Genomic DNA, 5,362 nt, shown 5'->3' on the forward strand with positions numbered 1-5,362 from the left:
CCTTCCCTTCCCTTCCCTTCCCTTCCCTTCCCTTCCCTTCCCTCCGTCCTTCTGTGTGTGCATTTTTTTTTTTTTATTCTCTCTCTGTCATTATTGACTTTATGTCTTTATAGTGTAGGAGTGTCTCCTTACCATTTTGCCATTTTGCTGAGCATGAAGGTAGATTTTAGCTTCAATAAGTGAAGATAGGCATTGCAGATTGATTGTAAGAAGTAGTCTGTTTTGTAGGACAAAAGAAATCCAAAGAACAGTATAATTTGTAATGGAACGGAATTGTGCTCTCTTTGAACTGTATGTATTGCATTTCACGTTCCCTTTATGGCCTTTCTCAAAGCATTAATAGAGGTTTCCTCTGGACTGAAGGGGTGTTTAACCTCTGCATTAAGAGTAAATTACTGAACTCCTGTGTAATCTTTCCCATTCACTGTCCTGAATGGCCAAATGAGTATAATGCTGAACTAGGAATGCCTTGGTGAGAGTGCATTTAAGAAAGTCCTCTTTCAAGCAGTGGTACAGCAGGAAAACAAAACAAAACAAAAAACAGTTGTTGCCCCCCCTCCAAAAATCTAGAATATCCTTAGATCCTTTGGCAGTTTAAGATTGAAAATAAAGGAAATGAATATTAATCCTGAATATTAATCTTTTATCATCCAAAATGTGTCTGAGCTAATCATCTAATCATCTAACTCTCTGGTACTCAGGGGAAATCTGGTTAACATGGTCAACTGCATTTAAGATCTGATTAATCATATGTAGGTGGCTAATACAAGAATGTGATAAAAGACCTCCAATCTGTAGAGGTCGATGCTATTTTTTGTATCTCATATCCTTAAAGTACATGTTAAAAACACCCATATTTAGTCATGCAAAATCACCTTTTTTGTGAGTTCTTGCTGAACAGTTTCTGGAAAATTTGAAGCTACACCATTTTAGTGAATGTTTCTGTATATCTTCAGGCAGCTTTATAAGCAGTAAATGTGCATATATAAATCCAAATATCTACCCACACAAAAACTCTCCAGGAAACTGTTGCGTTGGCTTCTGGTTATCACAAACATTAAATGCCTGCCTGTGTGTTTCTCTCAATTCTAGGCAAAGCACTGAGCAAAAGTGATTAACAAGTGATTAACAAGTAATCGTAATCCATCTAAGCGTAATCCTTTATCTGTCTTGCCGAGAGTTAATCCTCCAAACATGAGAGCTCCACTTTGGTTTGGGTATCTCTGAGACACCATGGGAAAGGGATGTAGGAGAGCTTTGGTCGTCCTTCAAGAGCAGTGAAAGTCCAATGTGTGTTGCTACTGACATCCTGAAATCAGAATATTGGAACAAATTTCTTTTGCTGTTCTGGTTACTATTCTGGTCTGCTTGTAATGTTGCAGAGGTCTCAGCCTGCTGTTTAAAAGCCACCCGGACACTTTTGGTTGATGGGTGCAGGAGTCTGTTTTAACTAGGTGGCAACATGCCCTTCTTTCTCTTTAGAAGGTGCAGAGTCCACCAGAGCTTCAAGCTGAAGCTGGAGGGTGCCTGAGCACTCCCTTGTACTGCCTTGCCACTACAGGAGGATGCTGCAGCTTCCTAGCTGGCTAGAAATGCATATGCAAAGAAAGCACATAAATGCATACAATCTGCATACATATTTTTTTCTTTCAACTACTTAAACATTAAACATTTTACAGTTTAATCTCTATCACAACAGGTTGATGTAGTATGTACAGAATTTAGATGAAGAAGAAATCTAAAATTGAGATTTTCAAATGGAAAATAATTTTAGCTAAGTTCATATAATAATAATAACAGATATGGAGATTAAGTCTTTCAGGTGATCTCTGTCTAGGACAAGGGGCTGCCTTCAGTTGTTATATCTCCTTTTTTTTTTTTTTTTTTTTTTTTTTTCTCCAAAATACAGTGGAAGAAGTACGTTCCAACCGCAGGTTAGAATTGTGAAGTTATTCTTACAATGTGGATTTTAATTTGAGCAGTGTGGCTTCAGCCCTAGGGTGCCTGTTAGCTTCTGTTCCAACCTCACTCCCTTGCTACTTTAGCCCAAGTTAGTCAAATTGTTTTAGGCAGCCTGAAATGAGAACATGCCCCTCCCCCCTCCCCCTTTTTTTTTATGTGGAATAAACATCCCTAGTGTGAAACAACTAAAATTTATTGAATACCACTGAGATATTCACAGTTTTTAACTAAATCTAGCTGTGAGAGTTGTAGCATTCGTGGACTTCTTTTTTTTTTTTTTTTTTTTTTCTTCTCTCTTTCTTTTTTTCATCTATAGGAATATGACAAAGGAAAATGGAAACCACCAGTAACCATTTAAAAAATGAGCTAGTAAGGAAATCCATTAACTGCTCTTCTTATCTCACTCCTTTGGAATCAGATATGTCCCTGGGAATTACTGTGCTGTGCATATAGCAGCGGTTCAATCACAGGAACTACAAGACTGTAACAGGTAATAGAGGTAATAATATACCAGAGTGAGAAAGGCAAAAACTGGGATGAAGTTTTAAATCAACGTAATAATATCTATTGTTATTACTGTCACTTACCTCTCATCTTGAGTCAGAAACCGTACAAGTCAGAATGTTTATGCAGTTAGAGCCAGCCTATGGTGGTATTGCTAAATGGAGTAATCCCACTGCCCCTGCTTTCATCTGTGTGTCCCCGTGCCCTTCCTTGTCTGGATGTGAACAACTACATAATTGCATGAAGGTGCAGAGGGAAGATCTGATCTGGCTGAAAGGTTTTTGGTGGGGGAATGTGTTATGGTCTTGATTCTCAGCTGGATCTGAGCTGCTGTAGGTCATTGCACAACTGTGTGAATGGTGGTGCTGACTATAAGCAGGGGCTCAGCCCTATAGCTTGGGTTTAGGAGGAGAGTGAGAAACTTTTCACCTTTGATAGGACTTTGGATTGGTTTAAGCCACCTACAAAAATGTACTTGTTAAATATGATTTGAGGGTAGAAGAGGGAGAACAAAGACACAGTGAAGAAGTGACTATTTCATCCTCTATTAACTGGAGATCCCCTGTTGCTGGGTCTGATGTCACTGCTGATCCAGAGATCATTTCTGCCTGCATAGAATAACAATGAATGAGGTCTGATATTAAGGCCGTAGTCCTTCAGGTAGTTATTCTCTTATGTTGACATCTTGTGAACCTTAGATCTATTAAATAACTACATTTCTTCTCTAGCACAAATCAGACTCACAAGGTACAGGTATATAAACCTACAATTTTAAGTATGTGCCAGTGGGATAGGAGAGAAAGTGATTAAAAGTACAGAAGAAAATGTTATTTCCATTTTTCCCCATTTCATTTGTGGCTGGAGAAAGGAAAGGATTTCTGAAAACATTTTCCAGTTCCGTTAAAAAACCCAACCCACTACCCCACTTGTTATTTACCTATAAAAACACATTGTAGTGTCTGGGTTCTGTGCCACTTACCTGTAGCCTGCTTAAGAAACTAGTCAGTAGATAGTTTGATCTGACTGTGACTGCGGGTCCCACTTAGTGTGATTAGACACAAGGCCGAAGACCTTCCAGAGAACCTCTGGATTATCAAAGGATAGGTGGCTGGAAAGAGTAGGGAACTCTTTTCATTCACTTGAGAGAAAAGCTGCAGCATGAGCTGCTATAAGGCATCAGAGAATCTGATGTCTGCTGGGAAGGTGCTTTCTGAATGCCATCACTTTGGGAAAAATTGAAGCGTGTTCTCACCTACCTGACACAAATCCATGGGAAGACAGCTTTCATTGGTTTCTTATAACTGCATCTCAATTTAATATCTTTTCTAGTTCTTAGGTGGCTTCTTTTGATGGGTGGAATAAATGTTACCACAACTGCTACCAACCTTGGTGTGAAAAGCTCTACAGGTCATGGATTTTCATTTGATGTAGGTTCTTCAAAAGTCCTTGCGTCCTGTAAAGGACTTAAGTGGCATTTGGATGCAGGGTTAGGTTTACATCTAAACAAATAAACGTTTATTTATTTATTTATTTATTTATTTATTTATTTATCTCCCTATCTATCTATTTATTGATTTATTTATTTTTCACGGGCAACATTCTGACCTGTGTTTGAAGGAACTGTCCTTTAACTAAATTCCCTTTTAATCTTTTTCCCTTATATTTCAATGTAAAAATATGTCCCACATAAGAAGTTACTCCCCATTTGCAGTGCACAGCGATGAGCTCCAGTGTTCTGGGTCTCAAGTCTGTTTTTTGGCATAGATGGCAAACCTGATGTACTCTCCCATTTCACCATGATGTGAACCTGAGACACAAGATGAACTTCTAGATCCCAGTCTCAGCTACACCAGCACGTGCTGCAGCAGACTTTGGAAAGCCAGCTTACAATTACTGCCCCTGATATATGTTCACAGGTACAGGCTATCTGCTTTACTCAAAAAAGCCCTACAAAATGGCATTTATTTTCTGTCCTCCCTGTTTGTGCATATGGTTATTTGTGTAAATTTATGGGCACACATGGTTACTCACATTTTCTATCGGCCCTTTGGGGACTGTATTTTTTTTTTTTTTCCTAGAAATTTTCTGAGCTCTCAGTTGGGTTGAAAGCATCTGGTACCAACCAGAGCCACCGGCCCACTCGTGCAGGGGCGGAGGTGCGAGGCTGGGGCTGCAGTGGCCCCTAGCGGAGGAGCCTTTGTCATCGCGGAGCCTCTGCCGCAGCCGCCGGGGCTGCGCGCAGCTTCTGCGCAGGCACCTCCTGCCGAGTGGGAGGTAACCTCAGGCGGGGAGCACCTCAGCTTGCTAGGTTTTCAATTTTCATTGGCCAGCTTTCAAATTTCCATCTGATTTTCAAGTGATACTCAATAACAAAATTTCGGTAGAAGTCTCTGTTGGAAAGTCAGAGCAATTTGTTCCATAGTGTGACCTTGCACTTGTTTCCATATGCATTGGCCTTCCTCAAAAAGTCTTAGCAGATTTTACAGCCATGAATTAATGATATTTAGTAGATCTAAAAAATGCTACAAACTCACTTATTGGGCAATATAGCCATGCAATCCCTGCCAGAATTGATCTTTCAAAGTTCAGTGAGGTATTCTTTTTGTCATAAGTAGCTGCACATACAGAGACCAGGAATTTTTCCCTGAAGGAGGTAGGAGACATTCCTGCTGGTGTTGATGTGTCAAAAAATATGGAACCCCCTGTCTTTCCTAGGGAATTATTCTGTGCCTTGTGAACTCAGGTACAGGAGAGGTGGTTGTTTTTCTTTCTGTTTTCAACTCCTCTCTCTTGTGGCTGGAACTGCAGCCTGAAGGCAGTTCCTTAGCTCAGGAGTGCTAATCCCTTACTGGCAATTCCAAACCATTAAAGAAGAAATATCCTAATTTACAGGAGG

General features: G+C 40.0%; 1 long non-coding RNA gene across 2 annotated transcripts in view; it reads left to right on the forward strand.

Annotated features, from left to right (window-relative positions):
* Positions 1-4,948, forward strand: part of LOC118177062 — a 7,677-nt gene extending 2,729 nt beyond the window's left edge. The window contains exons 2-5 of one of the 2 annotated variants that reach the window (XR_004755677.1): positions 2,279-2,452; positions 2,969-3,126; positions 3,796-3,893; positions 4,545-4,948. This is a non-coding gene — a long non-coding RNA (uncharacterized LOC118177062). The remainder of the gene's footprint in view (positions 1-2,278; positions 2,453-2,968; positions 3,127-3,795; positions 3,894-4,544) is intronic. The other variant, XR_004755672.1, reaches the window with a different exon arrangement.
* The last annotated feature ends 414 nt before the right edge of the window (positions 4,949-5,362 follow it).

The sequence above is a fragment of the Oxyura jamaicensis genome, chromosome 1 (genome assembly GCF_011077185.1).
Source record: "Oxyura jamaicensis isolate SHBP4307 breed ruddy duck chromosome 1, BPBGC_Ojam_1.0, whole genome shotgun sequence".
Taxonomy (NCBI): domain Eukaryota; kingdom Metazoa; phylum Chordata; class Aves; order Anseriformes; family Anatidae; genus Oxyura; species Oxyura jamaicensis.